General features: G+C 43.9%; 1 long non-coding RNA gene across 1 annotated transcript in view; it reads left to right on the forward strand.

Annotated features, from left to right (window-relative positions):
- Window positions 1-23,289: 23,289 nt before the first annotated feature.
- The window catches only part of LOC134807199 (uncharacterized), a 50,550-nt gene continuing 46,009 nt past the window's right edge, over window positions 23,290-27,830 (forward strand). The window contains exons 1-2 of the long non-coding RNA XR_010146986.1: window positions 23,290-23,378; window positions 24,799-24,894. This is a non-coding gene — a long non-coding RNA (uncharacterized LOC134807199). The remainder of the gene's footprint in view (window positions 23,379-24,798; window positions 24,895-27,830) is intronic.

Below are 27,830 nucleotides of genomic sequence, written 5' to 3' on the forward strand. Positions count from 1 at the left end.
CTCCTGACTGGTCTCCATGGCTCCATTCTTAACCCCATGTGATGTAGTCTGCAGATTGCAGCCAGAACGGTTTTGAAATGGAAAAACAATCATATCACTCCCCTATTCAACATCCTTTGGGTGTTCCCCGTTGGAACAGGGAGACCTGGGAGATTGTGTTAAGGCCTCAGACTCCTTAATAATCCGGCCTTGCTGGGCTCAACATCATCACCCCTCAGAACTCCCCACGCCGGCCACCTTCCCTGACTCCTTTTCCAGTCAGAATGAGCTCTTTTGAATTCCCTGAGCTGGTCTAGAGCTGCCTCCAGGCCCCTCTGTGTACTCTTCCCTCTTTCTGGAATTCTCTTCTTCACCCCCTCAGCTGTCTCATTTCTGCTCACCTGCCAGGTTTCTCTGTTCAGGAAGACCTCTCTGGCCACATGGGGGGCAGATGCCCCTATGGCAGGCCACGCCTACCAACACCCTAGCTCTTAGCATACTGCCTTGAAACTGCCTGACTTCTTGTCTGTTTCGTGTACTGGACTCTAAGAAGAAGGGGCAAACTGTGTCCTTTGCACTTAGCACAGTCTCTGGCATCCAGCTGGTCCAATAGGTCTTTATTGTTGAATGACCACAGTCTGAGAGGTGAGAAGGAAGAGCAGGAGCAACAGCAGGGCCGGGGATGGAGGGGTTGAAGGTGATGTCATGAGGAAGGATGATGGCCAGGGGACAGCAGTAATGACCATGGTGAATATTCATTTGTCCTTCCTCTGTGTGAGGACCAATGTAAGTGTTTTACATGTATTAGTCCATGAATCCTTCTGAAAACAATATAAGGTAGACACGGTTAGTATGCCTGTTTTCCAGATGAGGAAACTGAGGCACAGCAAGCTTAACGAATTTACCCAGAGTCATATAACTAGTAAGAGAGAGGCTGAGAGTCAAGCCCGGGTAGTTTGGTGCCTACACTGTATGTACACCATGAAAATACACTCACCCCTCATGAAAATATATGTAATTTGGGCACTTCAAACTTAAAGTGACAGTGATCCATTCTCTCAATAGCTTGCACTAGCCACACAGGGGTGTGAACAGTTCAGCTGGTTCCAACTGGACAGGTTAAAATATTCCTCTAGAACTGGAATCCCAGAGGTGTTACTTTGGCCAATATATGAGTTCTAAGCTGGCCCCAAACTCCAACCCAGTGACATGCTCCAGTGAATGGCTGTGAAGCTATTGCCTCATGCTGGGGGTCTCCTCGCAGTGACTTCCTAAATAGGGAAGATCGTGAGTAACAGTGGATTTTGTTGACAAAATGACTATGCCAGCTGTGAAACTTACATCCTGCTTGGCAATATAATAACTGGCCATATCTTAAGTTACTATTAAACATTTACATCTGATGTAATGTAGAGATGGTGAAACCCTGTCTCTACTAAAAATACAAAAATCAGCTGCGTGTGGTGTCACGTGCCTGTAGTCCTAGCTACTTGGGAGGCTGAGGTGGGAGAATCGCTTGAATCTGGGAGGCGGAGGTTGCAGTGAGCCCCAGACTCTTGTAAACTTGGGGGCACATGTGATATAGGTAGCTTTTTGAGGGACAAAGACGAATCATTTGATTATTCGACAAATATTGATGGAGCATCTGCTCTATACTGGGCAGAGGGCCAGGTGCTGGGCTTACAGTGATGAATAAGACACTGTGGTCCCTTGTGGAACATATATTATAGTGAGGAACACAGATGAGAAATAAATGAGTAAAAAGCAACTACTTTTGTGATTAATGTTTGCAGGTAACACATGAGGGGCTGCGTTAGCTAATAATGAGGTAGTGATGGTGGGTTTCAGGCTGTTCCACATGCTGACCACTTTTAGTGCTAGGGCCTTTGGGGTTTCACTAAAAAGAGGGTGGAGGCTGGGTACGGTGGCTCAAGCCTGTAATCCCAGCACTTTGGGAGGCTGAGGTGGGAGGATCACTTGAGTCCAGAAGTTTGAGACCAGCCTGGTCAGTATAGTGAGATGCCATCTCTATAAAAAATAAAAAATTAGCTGTGTGTGGTGGCACATGCCTGTAGTCCCAGCTACTCAGGAGGCTAAGGTGGCAGGATCACTTGAACCCAAGAGTTCAAGGTTACAGTGAGCTATGATTACACCACTGCCCTCCGGCCTGGGTGATGGAGCGAGACCCTGTCTTTAAAAACAAAAAACGGTGGAGAAATTTAATGCAGTGTCAGATCACAGGAGTCATTTGAAGTATGACACCTCTTTAATACACCTGAAGTTCTCTTGAAAATAAGCAACAGGAAGCAGTGTGAATCCCTCTCGAATGCTCTGGTGAGCAGCCCTTCACAACCTCCACTCAGAAGCTGATGGGCTGTGTCTCCAGGACAAGAGACTAGAGGTGGGCCTTTTAGGTCCCTCAGACTTTGCCGATGGGATTGTAAATTGGTACAACCTTTCTGCAAAAGTTTTGCAGTATGTATAAAGAGTATTAAGTGGGGTAATCCATTCTAACCCCAGCAATCCCCCTCCAGAAATTAATACTGAAGAAGTACTCAGAATTGAAGACAACAGATTTCTGATAAAGTGTTCATTCCAGGGTTGTTTAAATTAGACATGATAGAAGAATATATAGTACTTATGGTACATTTACATGATGAATTACGGTACAGTCATTTTTTATGAATATTGAATGCTGGGAAATGTTCACTATATAAGTTAATTGATAAAGCAAAGCATGAAAGTATAACAAAAACTGAAGAATGGTAGAAATTTTTTTTTTTTTTTTTTAAACAGAGTCTTGCTCTGTTGCCCAGGCCAGAGTGCAACGGTATGATCTTGGCTCACTGCAGCCTCCATCTCCTGGGTTCAAGTGATCCTCCTGCCTCAGCCTCCCAAGTAGTTGGGACTACAGGTACATGCCACCATGCCCGGCTAATTTTGTATTTTTAGTACGGACGGGGTTTCACCATATTGGTCAGGCTGGTCTCGAATTCCTGACCTCAAGTAATCCACCTGCCTGAGCCTCCTAAAGTGCTGGGATTACAAGCATGAGCCACCACGCCCAGCCAGGAGTCTATTTTTAACAAGCATAGAGATATACGTGTGCAAAAAAGATTGTGAAATGTTATCAGTGGTTATCTCTGAAAGGAGGAAGTCAGGTGATTTTTTTCATCTTTAAACTTTCTGTGGTTTTCTAAATTCTCTTCAATAATCATGTCCTATTTATAAACAAAGGAAGAAATTTAAAAGTCTACCTTTACTTTAAGTAACAAATAAAAGTGTGTTCCAAGGTGAAACTGCTTCTGCTAGTTCCTGAACCTAAGGGGTTGTCAAGTCTTGGAAAATAGGGAAGAAGAAAAGTAAATCTTCTTTAGGAAAAATCCTGCAGATTCCTTACCCTCACAAAGGCTGTGCTGTTCATGCCTTCTCTGCTGCTACCTTACACATCTTCTGGCAATAGTGAAAATGAGTCTGGCACATGAAGAGCCAAGGAAGGAGTATTCCCCCGGGGTTCGTTGGCAAGTTCATGATAGCCTAGGTGTAAGACACAAAGGAACTAAAAAAGCAAGGGCTAACATTTATTGGGTGCTAGCTCTGTGCCAGCCATGATGCTAAGTACCACAAGTACCACTGCCCCCTCCACCACCAAACACACACCCCTGTTCTTTCTTAATGTATTTAACCCTCACTGTGACCTTATGAAGTTGGTACTGTCGCTATTCTCATTTTAAAGATGGGAACACTGAAGCCTTGTATTAGGCCGCTCTTGCATTGCTATAAAGAAATACCCAAGACTGGGTAATTTATAAAGAAAAGAGGTTTAATGGGCTCATGGCCCTGCAGGCTTTACAGGAAGCATGGTGCTGACATCTGCTTGGCTTCTGGTGAAGCCTCAGAGAGCTCTCAATCGTGGCAGAAGGTGAAGGGGGAATAGGCATGTCATATGGCAAGAGCAGGAGTGAGAGAGAGAGTGGGGGCAGATGCCATATACTTTTAAATGACCAGATCTCATGTGAACTCAGAGCAAAAGCTCACTATCACCAAGGGGATGGCCCAAGCCATTCATGAGGGATTTCCCCCATCATCCAAACACCTCCCACCAGGCCCCATTTCCAACATTGGGGATTACAATACAACATGAGATTTGGTGGGGACACACATTCAAACTACATCAGGCCTAGAAGGGTGGCATGCCGTGATCACACACACCTAGTAAATGGTATTGCCAGAACTTGAATCCAGGACGCAGCTATGCTGGAGAGTGGAAAAGTCAATGAATAGGAAGGAGAGAAGGACAAATTATGGGAGAAACCAACATGGATATGAGTGGGAGGCCAGTAAGCACTGGGTCCTCTGCAGTCCGGAGAGCACAGCAGACTGGGATGCCAAGAAGCAACCTGGAGGGGGGAAAGATGGCTGCCTTCATTTAAGAGGGCCCCAACAGTTCCAGCACAGTCTCTTAGGAGGGCCACCCCTATGACCTGGACAAAGGTTTCTTCCCTGTCAGAGCAGCAATAAAAAGATTAACAAAGAAATTGTTTGTGACTGATTATGAGTGCTGGTATTTGAGAAAGTTTTTCTTAAAGGTTAAGAAAGAGGCACAGAGTTCTGAAGAGAACTTCTGGGCACCTTCCAGGACCCCCCAGGTTGATAGCAATGCCTTTCATTCTAACTTCATTTTGAACATATGGCTTTTCTGTTCTGTGACACAGACAGGCAAGCTCCTGGAGCTAGCCTTATGTTCATCAGCTTCTGTTGAGGTTGTTTTTGCGACCTAGATGGAGAGTGAAGTTGGAGGCAGGTAAGAGGAAGAGTTTTCAGAGGTTTGTGAGCAAAAGAAAAGAAAGAAGATAGTCAGAGGTTTCATATGAAAGACAAATCCTGGTTCTGGTTATAGAAGGGGAAGTGGTGGCAGGAAAAAAGGGAGAACACAGCCTGGGTGGGGAGCCTCTCCAGGAGAAAGAAGTGAAGGGAGGACCAGTTCTTCATATCTGTCACCAGGGGGCAGCACTGGCACAATACAGCTTGGTTGTGCCTTGTATTCCAGTTCCAACAATTGGTAGGTTGCTTAGGGATGCAGAATTCCTGAATAACTAACACGTTATAAAATTAGTACACCTTTGAATAGCTCTGTTTCCTTCCACCTGACTTAACATCGACATTTTTCCAAGTTAACAACACATCAAAAAAATCATGCAAGAATACAGGATTTCATGAAACATTCTAAAGGGTGATGTTGGAAAAGTCCTATGGTTTCTGAAAAAGCTATTGAAAATGTGGATATCACTAAATTAGTCCACTACCAATTGAAGAAAAGAATGGTAGCAGGATGCTTCAAAACAGAATGACTTGAATAGGAAAGGCTTCAGGAAATGGGTGATGTCTTGTAATATTTTTGTGAAAATGACTATTTTTATGATCATGCTATAGAATAAAACCTGAAGTGAAGGTATTGCTATTGTACTGTCATGTAATGTTGGCAGAAAATTGCACCAAAACCCCTGAAACTAATTCATTTATTGCTTGTTCTAAGAATTAGAGCACATTTACCATTATTTTCCAAATTTGGTCATATAAGGTGAAATAAACTTATTTAGCTTTATTTAAAAAATTATTTTTATTAGTTTTTGTCATTTATTATGTTACCATTTACTAAAATTTTTAAGTTTTGTTTAAAGAGGTTTCACTTTGAGTATGAGGATGGAAAAAAATCAATGAATAGGGAGGAGAGGAGGACAGTTATTACAGGTAAAACAGCACTCCACAATCTTAGTTATTATTTTTTTTAAAGTGTAATTTTGTGTTTTTGAGACAAGGTCTGGCTCTATCGCCCAGGCTGGAGTTCAGTGATGCTATTTCAGCTCACTGCGACCTCCACCTCCTGAGTGCAAGTGATTTTCATGCTTCACCCTCCCAAGTAGCTGGGACTACATGCATGCACCACCATACCTGGCTAGTTTTTGTGTTTTTTTAGAGACGAGGTTTTGCCATGTTGCTCAGGCTGGTCTTGAACTCCTGAGCTCATGTGATCCACCTGCCTAGGCCTCCCAAAGCACTGGGATTACATGCGAGAGCCACTGCGCCTGGCCTAAAGTGTAATTTTTCTGGCACCAATTTTACTTGGATATGAGGGCAGTATGTTTAACATTTGATCTTAACAATAACAGTTACCCTTTACTGCATACAATTTACCAGACACACTTTGCGTATATGACTTCATTTGATTCTCACAACCTCTCTAGGAGACAAGTAGTATTTTTAGTACCATTGCAGTGAAGGAAACTGAAGATAAATAGTAACCTTTAAGGGAGGAGACTACCCCTCATATTGTCTTATGCCCAGTTTCTGCCTCCAAAGAAAGAAGAAGTAAAAATTAAAGGCAGAAATGAAATCCACAGGCAGTCAGCCCGGCGCCGCACCCTGGGCCTAGTTAAAGATCAACCCCTGACCTAACCGGTTATGTTATCTATAGATTTCAGACATTGTATGGAAAAGCACTGTGAAAATCCCTGTTCTGTTCTGTTCTGATTACCGGTGCATGCAGCCCCCACTCACGTATCCCCTGCTTGCTCAATCGATCATGACCCTCTCACGCAGACCCCCTTAGAGTTGCAAGCCCTTAAAAGGGACAGGAATTACTCACTCGGGGAGCTCCATTTTTGGAGACCTGAGTCTTGCTGAAGCTCCCGGCTGAATAAAGCCCTTCCTTCTTTAACTTGGTGTCTGAGGGATTTTGTCTGCGGCTTGTCCAGCTACGCCTTGATCCTTACAGCTGGTAAATGGAAGAGCCAAGATGTGAATCCAAGTTTGGCTCCAAAGAAAGGGTCTTCCGGCCAGGTGCGATGGCTCACACCTGTAATCCCAGCACTTTGGGAGGCTGAGGCAGGTGGATCACCTGAGGTCAGGAGTTTGAGACCAGCCTGACCAACATGGAGAAACCCCGTCTCTACTAAAAATACAAAATCAGCTGGGCATGGTGGCGCATACCTGTAATCCCAGCTACTCAGGAGGCTGAGTCAGGAGAATCACTTGAACCGGGGAGGCGGAGGTTGCAGTGAGCCGAGATTGCGCCATTGCACCCCAGCCTGGGCAACAAGAGCGTAACTCTGTCTCAAAAAAAAAAAAAAAAAGAAAAGGAAAGGAAAAAAAAAAGGGGCCTTCCTTCTTTTCCTTTCTCTCCTTTCCTTGCCTCCCTTTATTCCTTCTAAATTTTTATTATAGAAAATTGCAAACATACCCAAAAATAGCAAAGTAGTACAATGAATTTCCATATAGACTCTCTCCAACTTCAACAAGGATCAACTTTAGGTCAATCTTTCAACTCTACTTCCCACCTCCCTTTTCACTCCCAGGTTATTTGCACAAAATTTGCAAGATCACATCATTTCAGCCATCAGCCCTTAATATTTCAGTGTGTATTTCTAAAAGATGAAGACTCTTTTATTCTAAACACAACCACGATATCACTATTACCCTTAAAACAACAATGACAATATTATCCAACATCCAGATAGTCTTTGAAACTTCCCTGATTATCTCTAAGTTTAACCTTTGGTTTGACTCAGATCCCGTATTGCATATGGTTCATCTATTCCTCAGATCTCTCTTAATCTGCAGACTTATTCTTTTTTTTTTTTTCCCTTGAGATTTGTTGAAGAAGCATGTTTGTCCTGAGCGTTTTCTGCAATCTGGATTTTGACGATTTCATCCCCGGGTGCTGCTTGGCATGCTCCTCTGTGAATTAGTTATTTTCTTACTTTTTTAAACACATTTTTGTTGTGCTCCCATTGTGTTTAAGGTGGTAGCACCTGAGGCTTAGAGCTAAGGAGGGACACAGGCACCAAGCAAGGAAACAGATACAAAATTTTATTTGTATTATTTTATATGGTATATAAATATGTATTGCTTATGATATAACTCTATTTGTCCTCATAATACCATTAAGTAAAAGCTTTTTTTAAAAAAAATTCACCGGGTGCAGTGGCTCACGCCTGTAATCCCAGCACTTTGGAAGGCCGAGGTGGGTGGATCACCTGAGGTCAAGAGTTTGAGATCAGCCAACATGGTGAAAACCTGTCTCTACTAAAAATACAAAAAATTAGCCGGGTATGGTAGTGTGCACCTCTAATCCCAGATACTTGGGAGGCTGAGGCAGAAGAATCACTTGAAGCTGGGAGGCGGAGGTTGCAGTGAGCCAAGATGGCGCCATTGCACTCCAGCCTAGGCAACAAGAGTGAAACTCCATTTCAAAAAAAAAAAATTGTACCAAAGAAGACATTGTGATGTCAAAGAGAACCAGACAGGTTTCAGGTTTTCCCTCTCAAGTCAACTATGTATGACCTTGAGGGAAGGGGTGTCCCTTACTACCTCTGGGCTTTGGGGTCCTCTTCTTAAAATCCTAGGTGTTGACTAAATGAGTGTTTTTCCAGTCTTCTTTGAGCAATGGAACCTTTACATCCCCTGCATGAACTCTCGCCCTGAATACTAATATATAAAAGAGCTAGCAGGGGAGCTTCCCTGGGTGAAATAGAGGAGAGCCATTAGGTCCTGCCTGCTCTCACTCTCTGACCCTAACTTTCACGTTCACATCTCACCCCCTAGGGCAGTCACTGAGACACTTCTCTAGAACCTAGGTCTCCATGGACCAGTCAAAACCACTGGATTAGATAACGTTTGATGTTCTTCTAAGCATCACCAAACCATGAAAGACCTGGGTGAGCCATGCCTCAGTTTCCCCAGTGGGGTTGGAGCTCTATGTACGTTTCTCTGTGTGTGTTAATTTATCTATCAATGGAGGTATGACATGCCAGAGCTGAAATACTCTATTCCAATCTCCCTTTTTAGACAGCCCTCCTTCAGTTGCAAGTGACAGAACCCAATTCAAACTTGCTTGTGCATAACAGGGAAGTTATTAGTACATTTAACTAGGAAGTCCCTCCATATAACCGGCTTCTGGCCATGAGTTCAAGCAGTACCATCATGCTGGTCCTTTCCCCTTCTCCATTCCTCCACGGTCTGCACGGCTTTCTTCTCTGGCAGACGTTCCTCATGTCATGGCCAACAACCAGCCCCAGGCTTACATCCCACAGCCCAACAACCTCACTGGAAAGAGAGGGCCTCTTCCTTGGTAGTTCCTATAAAAGTCCTGCACGCCCACCTTCACTGGCCAGGTGTAGATCATGTGCTCATCTCTGAAACAGTTACCATGGCTGGGGGAATTCGGAAACTTAATTGGCCATCTTCAGCTGCCTAAGCCATATGGGGCAGGAGGATTCCTCAAGAAACATTGAGGTGCTGATATCAAAAGAATGGGAAATAGTCTCAAAAGATGAACACTCTACTTAAAGTGACCATGTAACTTATCCAGACCAGAATAGTTTAGAGAGTAAAAAGGGGCGCCATTAACCCTCACAGTGGAATGAACACATGTAAACTAGTAAACTGTTCTGGGCAACCTGGAACATGTGGTCATCCTATTTCCCTCAGAGAAGCTAAATGACTTTGCCAAGGTTCTCAAGCTAATGAGTGAGAGAAATGGGTGTAGAACCAATTCCAGTACTTTCTATCAAAAGATCATTGTCAGCCATGAGAAACTTGTTTCTGTAGTAGACTTGTCTCACAGAATAAGGTATGAGAGTAGATTTTATGGAAAAGTCGGAACTTTAATGAAACTAGGCCAAGTGAGGAATCCTTTGTAGGGTCATGTCGGTGACCATCTGTAACAACTTTCCATCATTGACATGTCTGGATTGCCTGTGTTAAAATATTTTGGGTGCACAGATGTATTTACCCCCAAATGGTATGGTATTATCAGTGGTTAAAGAGTGTGGGTTTGAACCCAGCTCTACCACTTAGGAGCTGTGTGACTTTGGGCAAATTACTTAACCATTCTGAATCTGTTTCCTTGTCAGTGTCAGGTCCTGCCCTGTCTGCAGCCGCCCACCTGCCCAGGCGTTTCCCTGCATCCTGCCCTTCTGTGGCCTGGTCAGCTTGTTGCAGTCCTGGCCCTACCTCTAATCAACTGGCGAGTGGTCAGCTTGTGTGTGTGGCCTCAACACTATATTGAAAAGTGTTAGTAAGTAAACCATAGGGATTTTATAGCATCTCTAGGGAATGTTAAACTGCAGGGAGGAAAAACTGTGAAAAGGACAGTCCAAAATGCAATTTAAAAAAAAAATCAAGTCATGCCATTACCAAGTCTCAGTAGCTCACAGTGCTAAAATTCCAAGTCAAAAAGAAAGAAAGAAAAAAAAACCCAAATATTTTAGTGGATGTCTTTAGCCTCAGACACCTGGTTTGGAAACATACCACCACCTGTGCTGCATTAAACCTGCGAAAAACCCAGGAAGGAAATACAGTGTATGAGGCCAGAAAAGGGTGGGCTCCTGGATCCCTTAGGTCAAACAGCAGGCTGTAAATGACTCTTTTCAAAACAGACACATTACTTCCCAAGATTGCGGCCTGCCACAAAAGAAGGTACACACAGCGGTTGTTCCCAGCAAGGGTTATACTATATGGCTATTAGGGGGAATAGAAGCAGCTTGATTCTCGCCAATGACAGGAAATAAGGTCAAGTAAAGATAACAGGTCTTTGAATTAAAGAGGCTTTAAACACACATCCTGGCCTCATGGCTTTAGCAGCGAGTAAGAATTATGGAATGAAGCCTCGGGTTTTCTTACTCCCTTGAAGCTGGGCTCCTGAAACACACCCTCTCCCAGATTAATGTGAAGGAGTCCTGTGTGGGGAAGGCACCGGCTTCCTCATTCATGTCTTTGGCTTGTTTATGTTCTTTCTAAATAGACCTCGCTGCTGCATTGCTAGTGAGATCTGGGCTGGGATCGTTTCACTAGATAAAAGTCTCACATATAGCACATTTGATGGTCTCGGTGGTAAATACCTTTAGATTTAGAGGTCAAGATCGCACAACTTTTGTCTAGGTAATGGAGAAGGGAGCTCGCAGACCCCAGCCATCATGGATCAGTATATTTCTATTTTGCCTTATTGTTCAAGGACAAGGTATCCAAACAGGCTTGACTTAATTCAATGAGATGGAATATCAGTTCAGTTCAGGGAAAGTGTAGAAAACCCCAAACATCAAAAGGTTGTTTGTCATGTGGAGAAACACCTGGTTGTGAGCATGGAATCCCTGCCCTAATGTGCAGACTGCATTTATTAGATACCCACCGAATTCTCCTGCTCTTGGGTAGGGAGGAGGGTGCAGGATGGGAATAGGGAATGGAAGGGGGTGGAAACTTAAGTCAAGCAACCCTTTATAACATTAAAAAAACCAATCTGGTTTATTTGGCTAGCCCACTGGCTCTTCTACAAATAATCCACTGGTTGAGCAAACTCAACTTTTCTTTGGATTCTTGTTGGCATTGGTTCTAGTGCATGTGACTGTAGATCTGGGTTAACTCTCTTCCCTCATAACAACTAAAGAAAGTGCACACATTTTTCATGCTTTTAAAGCTTTTCTTTTCTGATAATTACATAGAAAAAAGACCTTGATTTTGACAGCTAAGTCTGGTTACAACCCTACTTCATGGGGGTTGTTAGAAGATTAGCCTGAAGTGTGGCACAGAGTGAGAAAATGTTCTGGAGATAATAGCTTTTTTTTTTGTAATTTTTTTTTTTTAATTTTTACTTCTTTTTGAGAGTGAGTCTCACTCTGTCGCTCAGGCTGGAGTGCAGTGGCACAATCTTGGTTCTCTGCAACCTCCCACCTCCTAGGCTCAAGCAATTCTCCTGCCTCAGCCTCCCAAGAAGCTGAGATTATAAGCACCCACCACCACGCTCAGTTAATTTTTGTATTTTAGTAGAGACCGTGCTGGTCAGGCTGGTCTCAAACTCCTGACCTCAAATGATCCACCTGCCTCGGCCTCCCAAAGTGCTGGGATTACAGGCGTGAGCCACCGCGTCCAGCCAAGAGATAATAGCTTTTCATTGCATGGTCTCTATATCTTGTAGCTCACGTATGCCCTCATCAGCTTCATGGAGAGTCTACAAATTTATAAAATATTAATATTATGTCTATTATGTAGGGAACAGTTTGAAGCCCTGCTGAGTTTCCTTGCTGTTGTTTGATTTTAAATAGATCTTTGGTTCCTTGGTTTTTATCTGAATTAAAAGCACAATTCTAGGTTCTTACAGTTCTGCAGTATTTAAAGATTGTTAGTATGTAGAGAATAACTTTTTCTCTTTCCACAAAGCAACCCATGTTCATCGTTTAAAAAAAGTAGATGAATACTTGCAAAAAGAATATAACTGGTAACTCTACCTCTCAAAGATTATCACTGTCCACATTTTGGTGAATTATTATTGCACATGTTTTGTAACTTTTCACCTAATTATATATCAAATGTCTTTTCACATCATTAACTGGCCTTCAATGTCATGTTTAATGGCAACAGAGAATTCTATCCACAGGCACCTCATTTATTTAAGTAATCCTCTATTATGGACATGCAGACTGTTTCCAATTTTTCCACTATCAAATAACATCATTGTTAAATAAACTCCAAATCACCAAATCCCAAGATGTGGTTTCCAGTTTCTGGGTCTTCATGTCATATCTACTCAAACCTGTAGGTTTTTCTGAAAGTTAGAAATTCCCTGCATCTCAAACTAGCACCAAGGATACCCCTTCAAAATGTTGAGATGTGAAATTCCCCTCTTGTTCCCAGCAAGAAGAGGCAAAATTGGGGTCATTTTCATGACAGCCATTACTGTGTATGAGGTTCTCCAGTAAGGCACCTCCCCTTCACATTTTCACCTCATCGCAGGCCATTTCCTCACTGCAGCAGCAACCTCACCTTTCATGGGGATGTCCAAATGTGTCATCCCAATAGACTGTCCCTAAGACAAGGAAAAAGTTCATACACATGTGCTCTGTGCAACACTCTAGTGCCTTCAGACAATGTCTCACTTTCTGTTCTAGGGGAGAATTGACTGGGTGAGGTCTTTTCCTCTTTAACTGGACTTGGACTCATTTGAAAGATGTAGACATGACTTCATGGGCAGGTGAAGACAGGTTATTTTTCCAGAAGTGGGGGCTTCAAAGGGATTGGGAAGTATGAGATGAACTGCCCAATAAAGAGAAACGGCTCAGGAGAACACAGGAGGGGTTCATGGGAAACCCTGGTCAGCTTCCCAAGCCTAGTTATGATCTGCTAATCCTGGGCAAAACTGCCAGGTGAGTAAGGGCTATCTTCTGTGCTTCTCCTTGCCTTCTTGCTGCTGCAAGCACTTAGGAGCATCATGGACTTCGTGGGGACCTAGGGCTCTCACTAAGCCAGCTCTTCAGGCCAACTTTTAGAGTAGCCCCTCAATATTGGTTAGAAATAGGCCAGTCCCCTGTCCTAGAGGAGGAGAATATTTGTCTTTCTTTTGGCACACAGAGGTCTGTAGGGACACAAAAGTCACTGTGGTGATAAGACACCTTCTTGTGGGTGAAGCTGGTATTTGAAGAAGATTTGGGTAAGGACTATCTAGAGGAATCACCAGGAGAGTTGCCAGATAAAATACAAGACAACTAGTTAATTTTTTTTTTGAGATGGAGTCTCATTCTGTCACCAGGCTGGAGTGCAGTGGCACGATCTCGGCTCACTGCAACCTCTGCCTCCCAGGTTCAAGCGATTCTCCTGCCTCAGCCTCCTGAGTAGCTGGGACTACAGGTGCATGCCACCACACCCAGCTAATTTTTGTATTTTTAGTAGAGACGGGGTTTCACCATGTTGGCCAGGATGGTCTCGATCTCTTGACCTTGTGATCCACCCGCCTCAGCTTCCCAAAGTGCTGGGATTACAGGCGTGAGCCACCGCACCCGGCCAATTTTTTCTTTTTTTCTTTTTTTGAGACAGAGTCTTGCTCTGTCACCCAGGCTGGAGTGCAGTGGCATGATCATAGCTTACTGCAACCGCCACCTCCTGGACTCAAGTGATTCTCCCATCTCAGCCTCCCATGTAGCTGGGACTGCAGGCAAATGCCACTGCATCCAGCTAATTTTTAAATAATTTTGGTAGATGGAGGTTTGCTATGGTTCCCAGGCCGGGCTCAAAGTCCTGGGCTCAAGTGATCTACCTGTCTTAGCCTCCCAAAGTGCTGGGATTAGTACCTGGCCCACCCAGTTAAATTTAAATGTCAGATAACACTTTTTTTTTTTTAAGTATAAGTATGTCCCATGCAAACAAAAAACCTTGAGTATACAGTGTCTTATATGTATTATTTCCCCCAATCTTTTGCAACTGTTTGTTTCTCTCATACCAGGAACAAGCCCATCTTACTTTTGAAGAGCGCAAAGCTCACTTATGAGGACAGGATGCACGAGTCTACTCGGGAGAGGCCAGCTAGGCTGGGGTGTTCAGCTCACTGTGATCATTAGATGGCACGACTTGCAGAACTAATGATCGGTGGTCAACCAGTGAGTTTGTTAAGTGGAGCCTATAAAGAGAGTGGCTGTTGTGCCAAGTTCACAGTGCCAGGCACTGGAAGTGGCCAATAAACATTAGTATGATGATGATGATTATTAACTAATCTGTTGTTTGATGCTTAATTTGTTTACGGTTAATTTTATGAATAACACTGTGATCAATATCTTTATAGTTTAATCTTTGGATAAATCCTTGGTGATTTCCTTAGAATATTTTTCTAACATTTAAAAATTTTTTTTAAAAATTTAAAAGTTTTTGTAGATATGGGGTTTTGCTACGTTGCCCAGGCTGGTCTTGAACTCTTATCCTCAAGTGATCCTCCTGCCTTGGCCTCCCAAACTGCTGAGATTATAGGCATGAGCCACTGTGCCTGGAATGAAATTCTTTATTTTAAATGAAATTCTCCTTGAGCTTTTTTTTATCCATATGAGTACTGCAGTTTATGGCCCCAAATCTCTCTATGTGGCCAAATTTGTGTTATAAAGTCTCAGGGAAATTTTATTACTGTTTTTGCTATTTTTACCTCTACTATTTTCTTTGCTGTCTGAAATTGCTGGGTGGGTTTTCTTCTAGTTCATCTTTTTCTCAGGGCATACTCTACTTGAATCTTGGCCCTATACAGTGTGGTCTGGCTCTTCACTCCATATGAGATACCTGAAGATCCATAGATGTCCCCGGGTGTGCAGTGGTGGCAATAGTTAATTTAGCTCTGATCTCCTGCTTCAATCCTGGCCTCAAGTGGTGAAGTACTCTTATTTTCTCAGAAGCTTGTTTGCTTATTTAAGGAAGGTTTTTGTCTAACATTTTAAACTTTCCTTGTAGTCACTGAGACATAGGCTAGGATTGGCTGAGCTCAGAGCCTTTCCTCTTAGAACCATTTCCTAGGGAGGGAAACAAATTAGTGAGAATTTGCTACTGGAATGGATCTGAATCCTAATATTGCTCATTGTAGCTATTAGGCTAGCACTGAGCCTGTTTCCTCTTCTGTAGAGTGAGAGTTGCTACTACTGAGTGCTAAGCACTCAAGAGACAGTGTCCTTACCTTTCAGAACACATGCGAAAAAGAGTCAGAAAAGGGGTTTCCACAGTGTCCTAAGTAACAAGAAAAAAATCATCCTTAATCCATATTGCCAATAAGTCCATGTGGATCCATTTTGCTAGGATGGATGGTTTGTTTGTTTGTTTGTTTGTTTTTCTGAGACCGAGTCTTGCTCTATCACCCAGGCTGGAGTGCAGTGGTGTAATCTTGGCTTGCTGCGACCTCCGCCTCCCAGGTTCAAGGGATTCTCGTGCCTCAGCCTCCCGAGTAGCTGGGATTACAGGCGCCCACCACCATGCCCGGCTAGTTTTTGTATTTTCGTAGAGATGGGGTTTTGCCATGTTGGCCAGGCTATGTCTCAACTCCTGACCTCAAGTGATCTGCCTGCCTTGGCCTCCCAAAGTGCTGAGATTACAGGCGTGAGCCACCATGCCAGGCAGATGGATGTTTTTATAGCTTGGCTTACATTGGAAAAGACAGACCAGTAATTTCTGTGAGCCCACCACTCTTCTTCCTCAGAAAAGGAAGCTTGCCAAGTTTTCTCTCTAGCTCTCATTCCTCGAATGGAGGCTGCTGTCCAATAGATTATCCAGCTATGAGGAGGCCAGAGTCGTTCACATAAGGCTTCACTTAGCTATAAAATCCTAACAATCTTAAAATATCTTAAAGTTGGGGAACTTGCTTTTTCAAAACTCAATCCTGTTTGAGTATATAAGCCACAAGAAATAAATAACAAACAAAACAAACATCTTCCCACCCTGGAAAAAAGCCATAGCTCATCGTTGGTTGAACAAATGGATCCAACTCTGCTCTCAAAGACAACTCACACTCACTTTAAAACTGTCAGGAGTAATCTTTCATGACTTCAGAGTTAGGTTCCAGACTCCATTCCAACTCCAACCATGGAAGCAGGATTCCTGGACAGGTCAGTTTGAAGTAGCTTGTGCATGCAGTGGCTGGCTAGGAGGGGCGTGGGGGTGCAGTTTGGACACTTGTGGGCAGTATGGGAATACGGTAAATATGAATGAGCTGGGGTGACTGGTGCTCTTGCAAAGAACTTGTTGTGCCCCATGTATGGAAGATAGCATCCAAGAAGGACTCCTGCTGAGTTGGAGCCTATGAAATGGCTCTGCCTCACCCTGCCCTACTCTGAGGGTAAGAAAGTTTGCTTACTGAGGAGAGTGAATCGGACACGGATGCTGCAGGCCGTGGGCTTGCCCTGGCTTGCCCGTCTTCCTGGCAAGACAAGCAGTTATTAGAGGCTGGTGATGACTCCCTGTGTCTGGGGACAAGCTGTCTGCATTTCTAGGAGATGGCTCCTTCCTAAGGGGAAAGAAAAGTTGCCAGGCTGTGGAAGGGTCCAATTATTGGCGGCTCTATTTTATAGAATGATTGTCTTTGAGTGAAGTATGTGTTATAAAATCAAACTTGGCATTTTTAATTAACATAAAAGAATCTCAGTCCTTACATGCTATGTACATGTATAAAAAAGGGAAATTCTTTATACACTTCTCAGGAAATGGCTTTCAGAGCCGCCTTGCCGCTCTGAGAATCTCCTTGGACAATGTCCCAAGGGCAATTGCAAACATATATGGGTTTGTCTAATTCTTTTGTCTGTTGACTAATACCTTTATTCAACTATCTTAAGATTTTTTTTTGTGTGTGTGTGTGTTTGAAACAGGGTCTCACTCTGTTCCCCAGGCTGGAGTGCAGTGGCGCTATACTAGCTCACTGCAGCCTGGAACTCGTGAACTCAAGTGATCCTCCTGCCTCAACCTCTGAAGTAGTTGGGACTACAGATACATGCCACCATGCCTAGGTAATTTTTTGTGTTTTTAGTAGAGATGAGTTCTCACTAGGTTGCCCAGGCTGGTCTTGAACTCCTGAGCTCAAGTGATCCTCCTGCCTCAGCCTCCCAAAGTGTTCGGATTATAAGTGTGAGTCACCACATCCAGCCTATTTTAAGATTAAAAAAAAATCTAAATACTACTATCAAAGGCAGCAATTTCTGTTAATATCCTTGTAATCAGCTCTGAGGGGTCGAATGGGCTGTGGACATCTTACTAGGGCCAAATACCTGTGACAGAAGAATTTCGCAAGAGCTTCTGGAATATGGCTTAGCATCACAAGCAGGAAAGCTGGTAACCATATTCCAGGGTCTCAGAGTGGATCTGTGCTCGGTGGCTAATGATTCAGAGGACCATCCTGACCTTGACCTTTGAGCTAATGCCACTGAACTAGCACTATAACTGCAACAGCAGGCAACTCTGGATCTCGGAAACCCATTTGACTTCTAATCTTAGTTCTGCTATGTATACATTGTGAAATCTAATCAACCTCTCTAAATCTTATAAAAATGAGGAAATAACCCCTTCCTTACAGGGTTGAGGGAAAGCAATAGAAGGCAATAACGTGTACAGAGTGCCAAATTCAAAATTTGCCAAGTGGACAGTCAAGGATGATACGTGTTCCAGCCACTTCCACCTCTGGAAGTCTACCCCTTTGAAAAAAAAAGCACAGTTAGAAAGGCTTCAAGTTCTGTTTTATTTATTTATTTATTTTTTGCTTTAGGTAGGCACAGAGAACAACTTGATCCTCTTGAAGCAGATGATTCCCAAATGCACATTCTAAACTTTAGACATCTTCCAGGCTTCAGGCTTATGTGGAATATTTACAAATGGTGGTTTTATCACGTTAACATGTGTAAACATAAAACTCATCTCTGTCTTCATCACCCCACCTCAACAAACACACACATCCCAAACAATCAACAAACCTGTTCTTCCTTTCAGAGTTCCCTGTTCTGTTAGTGACAACACCATTGTTCAAGATGCCCAGACTCTCTGACTTCCATTCTCACCCAATCAGCCCCTAAATCCAGCTAAAGTCTTTTTCCTTCCTCTTCCCTCCCCACCCCTGCTCTGGCCCCTTGCCTTCCAGCCTTTCTTCCATTCATGCCATTCCCAGTACCAGCAGTTCAGATGCAATGAGAAATGTCTGTGAACTGTTCAGGTCTTCTCATTCCATTCCAGATTATAAACTCAAAGCCTCCTCTGACTCTGGAATTGGCATGGCCTCTCCCATCCATCCTGCCATTGTTCCCCCCGCCACCTCCATTCAATTGCATTCACAGATTCGTTTATACCACTTTTGGGCTCAGGCTCTATATGGACTATGAGAAAGATTCCTTAGTTCAGTCTGCCCCAACTTTCCATTCTTTTTTTTTTGAGATTGAATTTCACTCTTTTGCCCAGGCTGGATTGCAGTGGCTGATCTCACCTCACTGCAACCTCTGCTTCCCAGATTTAAGCAATTCTCTGCTCTCAGCCTCCTGAGTAGCTGGGATTAGAGGCACCCATGACCATGCCTGGCTAATTTTTGTATTTCTAATAGAGATGGGGTTTCAACATGTTGGCCAGGCTGGTTTCAAACTCCTGAACTCAGGTGATCCACCGGCCTTGGCCTCCCAAAGTGATAGGATTACAGGCATGAGCCACCACACCCAGCCCCAACTCTCCATTCTGACCCAATTTCTCCCTTTCTGCTCCAGCCATATGCACCATTTACTCCAATTGTCATTCCCTTCCCCAGCCACATTCTTTCATCTACTCATCTACTTACCTCATTCGGTCGTTCCCATGTTGCCTAAGAGGCCTTCTAAACTCTTTCTTTATCAGTTGATTGGAAACACGATCCTTTTTGACATTTGAATGCTTCCATCAATCTGCATTTTCTCATTCTATTCTTGGGGCCACCATATTAGAATCAAATGAGACATGATTTCTGAGATGCCCCCAATAACCACTATGTCACCCTAGGAGGTAACACAGATTAGAAGTTAAGGATTTGTTTCTCTTGTGTTAGATGAATCTGGGTCCAAATCCCAGCTCTATCATTTACTAGTTGCCTGACCTTGGCAATTTCTCTCGCCTCTCTCCCCCTCTGTTCTCTCATCTATAAAACTGAATAATAATGCCTACTTCACATGGTTGTTATGCACTAAGGGGATAATGCATGGTGAAGCTCTTAGTATAGTGGCTAGCACTCAATAAGTGTTCAATAAATGATTGTGCCTATATTTTCATTCTTGCTTTGCATAACTTTCTATGGCTACTAAGTAATGAAGACTGACTGTGATACTTAATTGCTTGTTCTAGGGCTGTGTAACCTTTAAGATGTGAGTGTCAATGGTTAAAAGACTGCAAATGGAAGTCTGAAAAAAGGAAGTAATAGTTGACCGGGTTGTAAGATTTTCAGGGGCAGGGATAATGTTACTTTCATCTTTACATCTTCAGTCCTAGACTGGGAATGTAGTAAACACTCAAAAATATATGTTTAAGTCAAGTAAATGTTGAGTTGCAAAAACTTCATTGCTATGACTTCCGGTCAGTTTTCATCTCTGTCTCCGTATTTCTTACAGTTGTCAAAGCAAACTTCCAGAATGCTGGGATTCACTCATTCCCTGCCATTAAAAAAAGAATGTATGGGCCGGGTGCAGTGGCTCACGCCTGTAATCCCAGCACTTTGGGAGGCTGAGGCAGATGGACCATGAGGTCAGGAGATCGAGACCATCTTGGCTAACACGGTGAAACCCCGTCTCTACTAAAAATACAAAAAAGTAGCTGGGCGTGGTGGCGGGCACCTATAGTCCCAGCTACTAGGGAGGCTGAGGCAGGAGAATGGCGTGAAGCCAGGAGGCGGAGCTTGCAGTGAGCCGAGATTGCGCCACTGCACTCCAGCCTGGGCGACAGAGCGAGACTCTGTCTCAAAAAAAAAAAAAAAAAAAAAAGAATATATGTGTGAGTGTGTGTGTGTGTGTGTCTGTATTATGTAGGAACACACATTTAAATTAGCACAGTTCTAGTCTAGCTTCACTGGATTTAGTGTGTGTTCTTCTTCCTATCTTCCCACTGTAGACCTTTCGGGTTTGGGTCTGTCCTTAGATTTGTCCGTGGATTATAACCACACCAGAAGAGGCTTCCTGGAAGGAGAGCCACCTGCATCTGACCCGGGGTTGAATCCTCAGGAAGCCAGCTTTCACAGTACGTTGGAAGAGATCATGAAGGAGAGACCCATTAGGTTTTCAGATTTCTGATGAGCCATTGCCATTTTCTTGAAAATCGACTGCCTTTATTTCTGGGCCATTACATTGGATTTGTCACAAAGTAGTTCATGTACTATATAAGTTCCTAGTGTAGATGTACAGACGAACATTCAAGGTGCTTGTTTTGTTGGCACTCCTTAGGTTCTGAGCTTTAAAAATAGAAATTTAATGTATAAATTTTAATTCAATTCAACACATTATCGAGTGTTTATTATGTGTCAGGTACCATGTTGGGCACCATTTCTAGGAGCACTGAGACACTTACATGGTTACCAGGGTGATAAGTGAATGGTAGGTTGGGTTTTTCTTCCCCATTATCTCCTTTTTTCCTTTCCCTCTCCATGCTTTGCAGTATAGAAAAAGACTTTCTAAGAAGAACCATGCGTCTGAGTTATGGCCACTCTGAGCTATATAAGCATTTGTCTGTATTGTAGATGTTTACTGTGGCATGCAGGAAAGATCTGGTGCCCCCTAGGGGTCTGCAGGACTTCAAGGATGCCCTGCCCCTCCAAATGGAACCAAGACCCTGAGGGGAGGACCAAGGTGGTAGGAAGACCCAGGTGTTCATGAGGTAGAGGGAGAAAAGAGACTGGAGAGGAAACAAGGGAATCCAGGGAGAGACCTTTGAGACTCTCTTCAGTCATCATTGTCAGAGGGCTGGTCTTCTTGAGGGTTTAGGAAGGGGGTAGGTGGAGAAGCATTTGTAGGCTTTGCGGCTGCTGCACTGTGGTCACGGTAGGATGGGATATAGTCCTGCTTTTTGACTTCAGCTAATACTTCACCAAGGTTGGATAATACTTCACCAAGGTTGGATAATACTTCACCAAGGTCTGATCATGTCATTTCTTCCTGAGCCTTTGGTTTCCCAAAATAAATAATTTCACTCCAGCTGTGGGTTAATATCACTCTGGCTCCAGGGCTTTGGCCAAGCTGACATGGGTGGGGCTTGTGGAGCTCTTTGTCCTTCCATGTCTGGATTTTGGGTCTGCAAATTGGCTGCTGACCTGGGCTGATAGTTCCTGAAATGTAGTCCCTCTCTGCTCTAGCCCTGCTGATGGCCTCCTTCCCATATAGGGGGCGAGGGGACTGCTGTGGACCTATAGCCTCTCCTGGCTCCATCTAGGGAGAGCAAAACCATCTTTTTTTGGGACATTTCTGGTAGGAAGACACCTTTTTCTTTGGTGGTGAGCTTTGCAGTTAGATTGCTCTGGGCTCTTATTCGGGCTTCGCTAGCTATTGGCTTCATGGTTTGAAACCTCTGGCATAGGGAAGTTGCTGGTTGTGCAACTTGGAGCATGTGATTTTACCTCTCTAAGCCCCAATTTTCCCATTGAAAAGTGGATAAAATAATAGCTCCAACATATTATTGTTGTTGGAAGAATTAATGGGATAGACTAAACTGCTAGGCATGAGAAATGCCTAATGAATGGGAGATAATGTAACATTCAGAACAGTGAAGTTTTAATATGACCATGCACTTATCAGTGAACATTAGCTGATTTAGCCATTACATATTAATAAGTCCTGATTGTACTGGGCCATCTTGTCCTGGTTCTAGAGTAAAAGCAGCAATCCAGGTATCTGTGTAATGAGGAAGGTAGGTATACACTATGCTATGGGGTGAGGTAGGGCTTTCTTCGTAGGGGATCCTATCAGTGACATCAGCACAGATCTAGGCCTCTGGAGAGGTCTCAGAATTGTAGGGACTGTGGCTGTTTAGACGTGGAATATGGTGCTTGGGACTGATATAGAGAAAACCATCTCCTGAGGGCTTCTGTATGTGCAGGGCACAAGGGGCTCTTATGATAAAATGCTATGGAAACTTCTTTTCTTTCATGGGCCATATTTAGGAGAACAGAACACCAGGGGCTCAACTCCGTCTTATTTACTTGGGACCTGAGGAGAGACTTGAACTTGGCTCAACACTTAGGTTTGGTCATGTTCAATCCTGTCTGAGAGCCTGGAAAAAGGTTTCCAAAGGGGGCCAGACTGGAGGGAGGACCATGGAGTCTCTGGAGAGAAAGTCACCTGCAATAAAGAAGCTTGGCAAAGACAGTGGAGAGCATCAGAAGGCAGCCAAATGCCTAGGCAGATAGGGGTGGGTCCCCAATGAAACCTCACCTCCAAGCCAAAGACAGTTTAAAAAGCCTGAAAGCCAAACTACAAGTTAAATCCTTAGACCGGATTGAGAACTTGTCTTCCTGTCTGGCACACTTTCCTCTGATTGTTCCCTGCCCTTCATCTATTTCACATATACCTACCCTTTCCTAATTGATTTTCTATACTATTGTGCCCACCTTTGAGTGGTGTTTTTGCTTTAACCTTTTTTGCACACTCCCAAACCCATCAGCAAGCATTCCTCATTCTAAGTCCATAAGAGGCCCTGGGCCCAGCCATACAAGGGGAACTTTCCTGCCTTTGGGTAGGGGGACCACCCCCGTGTCCCCTCTCTGCTAAAAGCTGTTTCATTGCTCAATAAAATTCTTCTCCCCTCTCCTCACCTTTCAATGTACAGTGCATCCTCATTCTTCTTGGGCACAGTACAAGAGCTTGGGAACCACTGAACGTGGGTACAAGCTACAACACAGGGAAGCTGGGGCACATTAGCGTGACCAAGCAAATCCCGGGTGGGGCATCATTGGCTGGGGGTCCCTGGCATGCAAAGTGACTGAGAAGAAAATTATTGCATCACAGTCAGATTAAACAGCAGGGCTGAGAGGATTCCCAGGTTTCCAGGTGTGCATGGCCTCCATATCCATGCCTGTTCCCTCGCTTTCCCTCCCTCCCGCAAACGGTGCTCTGGAAAAGGGCTGGGGTAGCAAGGTAAGAACTGTCACTTGGAGCCCAGTGTCTCTATTGTGGAGAGCCCAGGAAACAGGAGAAGATCCCTGGAGATGGGTGGTCAAGAGAGGGTGGTGGCAGTTCAGGCAATACCCAGTGGAAGATAGAAAAATAGTGGCCCAGCAATCACAGGGCAATGAGCTGGTGTGGCCCTGAGTGAAGGGCTGTCAAGCTCCATTTTACATGGTCAGGCTCATGTAACGCAAGTTCTTACCTCTGTGGAAAGGGCATAATAATAGTACCTTTTATTATGGTGCAGTGGCTCATGCCTGTAATCCCAGCACTTTGGGAGTCCAAGGTGTGTGGATCACCTGAGGTCAGGAGTTCGAGACCAGCCTGGCCAACATGATGAAACCCCGTCTCTACTGAAAATACAAAAATTACCCGGAGGTGGTGGCGGGCGCCTGTAATCCCAGCTACTTGGGAGGCTGAGGCAGGAGAATTGCTTGAACCGAGGAGGTGGAGTGAGCCAAGATTGTGCTACTGCACTCCAGCCTGGGTGACAAGAATGAGGCTCCACCTCAAAAAAATAAATAAATAAATAAAAATAAATAGTACCCATCTCCTGGATTGCTGACAGCTAAGAACAGTGCCCAGCACAAAGTAGGTGCTCAGTAAATGTTAGCCATTATTGTGTGAGAGCTGTCCAGGAGACAGACCTCCTGAAGAGAAGAGTTGGAAGTGAAATGTGGGAAAAGCCGGGACAGCCTGGGGTATGGCTATCAATGGGACCATGGTACTCACTGGTGGGTAAAAACATGGGAGATCCAAGTAACACACACACACACACATACACACACACACACACACACACACACACACACACACACACACAGGATCTGCTCCCCGCCAGCTCTCTCACCAGCTCCCTGGTCCCTGTGGCCTCTGATTCTGGGACTGGACCCAGAGAAGACACTAGTTTGTAATAAAATTCATGCTCGATTTGTCTGCATCAAACTGATGGCTCTGATGTGGCTTGTTGAAACAGCCTATTCTGGGGTGATTGAGGTGGAACAGTGTTTCTAAAGAGCCCTGAATATTCCCAGTGTTTTGCATTTGGTGCAGGGTTGTATGGTAGGACAAAGCCTGCTTGCTTCCTTTCACAGTGATCTTTCAGCTGGGAGATTACTCTCTCTACTTCTCCATCACAGCAGTTAACTCCCTCTACTTGCGGATATCTCCTTCCCACTGAGATCCTACTTAATTTCTAAAGCCCAGCTCATGTTGGATTAAGTCATTCCTTGCTCCTAGAACTCTTTGTTTATCTATTACCCTTGGTCATTATCCCATTCATATTCTGCAATGGTTCATGAATCTCTGCCTGCCCTGTTTTGTTGTTAAGTTCTTTGAGAAGGTGCGCACATGCATGTGGGCATCTCGTTCATCATTTTATTCCCCACAGGGTTTTGTGATGTTTACTACAACTACAGTGAAATCCCGTGAAGTAAGAAATACATCATCCCCATTTCACAGATGAGGAAACTGAGGCATAGAAAAGGTAAGTGCCTTGCTCAAGGCCACTCAGCTGGTAGGTAAAGAAGTCAAGATCCAAGCAGTCCAGGGTCCCAGCCTCCTCACTACACTCTACTGATTTTCATGGTAGGAACTTCAATATTTCATGAATTGAGTATGGTGAGTTTCACAGGCTTTGTTCTGAATATTATCTATAAAACATATTCCTGCCATTTGGGGATGATAGACCACTTTCCCTTCTGAAATGACTGTGTCCAAAAGACTGCCAAAAGCAGCATCTTATCAAATTGCCTGTCACTAGCTTAAAAAAAAATTTCCAGAAGATAAAAAAGAAAGCAGCATATAGTGACAATGCGGCTTTATCCTTGGCACAGACAGGCTTCTTTGGGGCTGCTAGATACATGAGTAATGTTTCAAGTTATATGCCTTTCAGTTTGAAAGACTTTGAATAAGGCTTAAGATCAGCATTTGGAAGGCCTTTCTTCTACTTTTCCCCAGCTAACATTGCAGTCCCTCTGGCTGAGTAATTTATCCTGAAACATTAATATATAGGGTCTGTTCATGTCTTAGGAAATGTTCTAGTAACTCATTTTCCCTTCTCTGTGAAAGTCATTGAATTGAATCATGCTCTCAATGAAACTCTCTTAAAATCCATTAATGAAAATGTTAGTACCTTAACAGAGTACCATGATATCCATCTAGATTTAAATATTTATTGGGCAAACAGGAGAAATGATTAAGCCCCCTTAGGAAAATCAATCAAAACTTCCCAAAAGCCTTGTCTTATAACTAGTGTCACATACCAGCCACACTCACCCTCTCATCTGCTTTTTTGGCACTAAATTCAGTCAGCTGAGACCAAGCTACCGTGTAAGGAACAGATTAAACTAACATCCATCAAGGTGAAAGATAATTATTACTTGTGTCAGACAACACCTGTTTTTGCAGCATTCCTCAACTTAGTTAAACTGGAGACAGGCTAAACTTTCCACTGAATTTTCCATTTGACAGTTGCTCCAGGCAGTGTGTCTGCAGAACACCCTTGCTATGTTTACATTTTTGAGGCAGATTAAAAATGTCATCTGTGAAATATAACCTGAAAATCTCTGACTGTAATATATTCACCTATATAAATATAGGGGCTGAATGGGAGTCAAACGGAAGGCAAGGCAAAGCCTTAGCTTCTTCTGGAGCAGAAATCTTTCATCGGACATCTTTTATGATGTTAAACGTGCAGATTGTCTACAGATAGTCTTCATACTTCAAATTGTGGTGGTGCTGATCACTCTTCGCTTTACAGTTTTAGGACTATTCATCATTTCTCAACAGCTTGTGGTATTTTCTTACAAACGGGGAGCCAGAAGTCAGGTGCCATTTGGAATATGTGAGCGTGGGTCTCCTTTTCACAGTCTTGACTTCATGCCTATGATGGCATTTTTACCTGAGAAAGGAATCTCTGACCTGGGGCAAAAATCTGAAATGGAGTGGTTTTGTTTGTTTGTTTGTTTTGTTTTGTTTTTTTAAATTGAAAAGTGACACTGGTGTGTCTACTGCAGAAGTGCTAATGTCATTGCCAAGTTCGCTCCCAGGGTTGTCCTTTGTTAGAGAGTCCCTGGTGCACTTCCAGATGTTTCAGTTGGGGCACGATTTGGTACATGCCCAAGAGACAAAAGAAGAAAAAAAGAGAACATGTCAGCTCCCCTCTGGGGGAAGGTTATGGGCCCTGCAGCTTTTCTGGGTGTTAATCTTACTCTTAACGTCTGTGTTGACTTCAATCACTGTTTCTTTTGACGTACTTTAAATACAGGCTCCAGCCCAGTTGAAATGGAGGGGAAAGAGGCTTGAGGCTTCCCTTTATTATAGGTGTAGACATTAAAAAGCATTTAAGATACCTTATTCTTGGGATTACAGTAATGAGTATATTTTTTAAAAATTCTGTAGTCATCTCAACTTCTCATGCTCTGTATTCTCTCAGGTTCCAAGCTCTTTGATGGGACCTGAATCTTGTCTCTTTTCCTCCCCACCTCCAAACCATCCCTTGGTTCAGCCCACCTCACCCGCACTGTTATGGTAGCTTTCTGTTCTCTCCCCTCAATCCAGTCTGTTCCAATCCCCTTTTATCTTCTGTGTACTAACAGTCATTTGTTCCAAACACAAGTTAGGTCACTCCCCTGTTAAAAATGTCTAACCCCTGATGACAGGTGCATGCATTGCTCATCCCTCACCATGGCCTTCAAGGTCTTTTGTAACCTGGCCTTGACCTTTTAAATCAGCAATATCAGTTAGGATGCTTTGGGCTGCAAGTAACAGAAACTGCGGTTCAGATCATAGGAAAATGTACGATCTCACAATACAGAAAGTCCACTAAAAGGGAAGACTTCAAGTTGCTTGTTTTAAGGACTCATTGACATCCATGATTCTTTCCACCTGTCCGTTCTGCTCTCCTTTGGGTGCTGATTTCTTCCTCCACTTGGGTATAAGATGGCTAGAGGGATTCCACGACATACAGCCAGACCAACAATGTCCAGATGAAGAGGAGAGAAGAAAGCCTTCCTCAGAGCCCCTGCCTTTGGTGACTTCCCTTCCTCTCACTGGCCAGAACTGGGCTCATACCCACTGGCTGGTGTCACTCTCAGGCCAATGAGTCTCCTCCCATCCCAGAGTGGGGAGTGGTGCCAGCTTCCCCTGAGGCATGTGGCTTTGTGGGGTAAGAGGTACCTGAGAAAACTTGGGATTTGGCTAAGAAGGCAGTAGGGGGCACTGATGCTAGATAGGCAACCGACAGCATCCACTACCGTTTGCCAGCAGCTTCCCCCACCCACTGTGTTTTGCCACACCTGTCATGGCCTTTCTATTTCTTCTCAAGAATGTCTTGTAGCCGGGTGCAGTGGCTCACACCTATAATCCCAGCACTTTGGGAGGCTGAGACAGGTGGATCACCTGAGGTCAGGAGTTCAAGAC

Source organism: Pan troglodytes, chromosome 8 (assembly GCF_028858775.2).
Source record: "Pan troglodytes isolate AG18354 chromosome 8, NHGRI_mPanTro3-v2.0_pri, whole genome shotgun sequence".
NCBI classification, from domain to species: Eukaryota; Metazoa; Chordata; class Mammalia; order Primates; family Hominidae; genus Pan; species Pan troglodytes.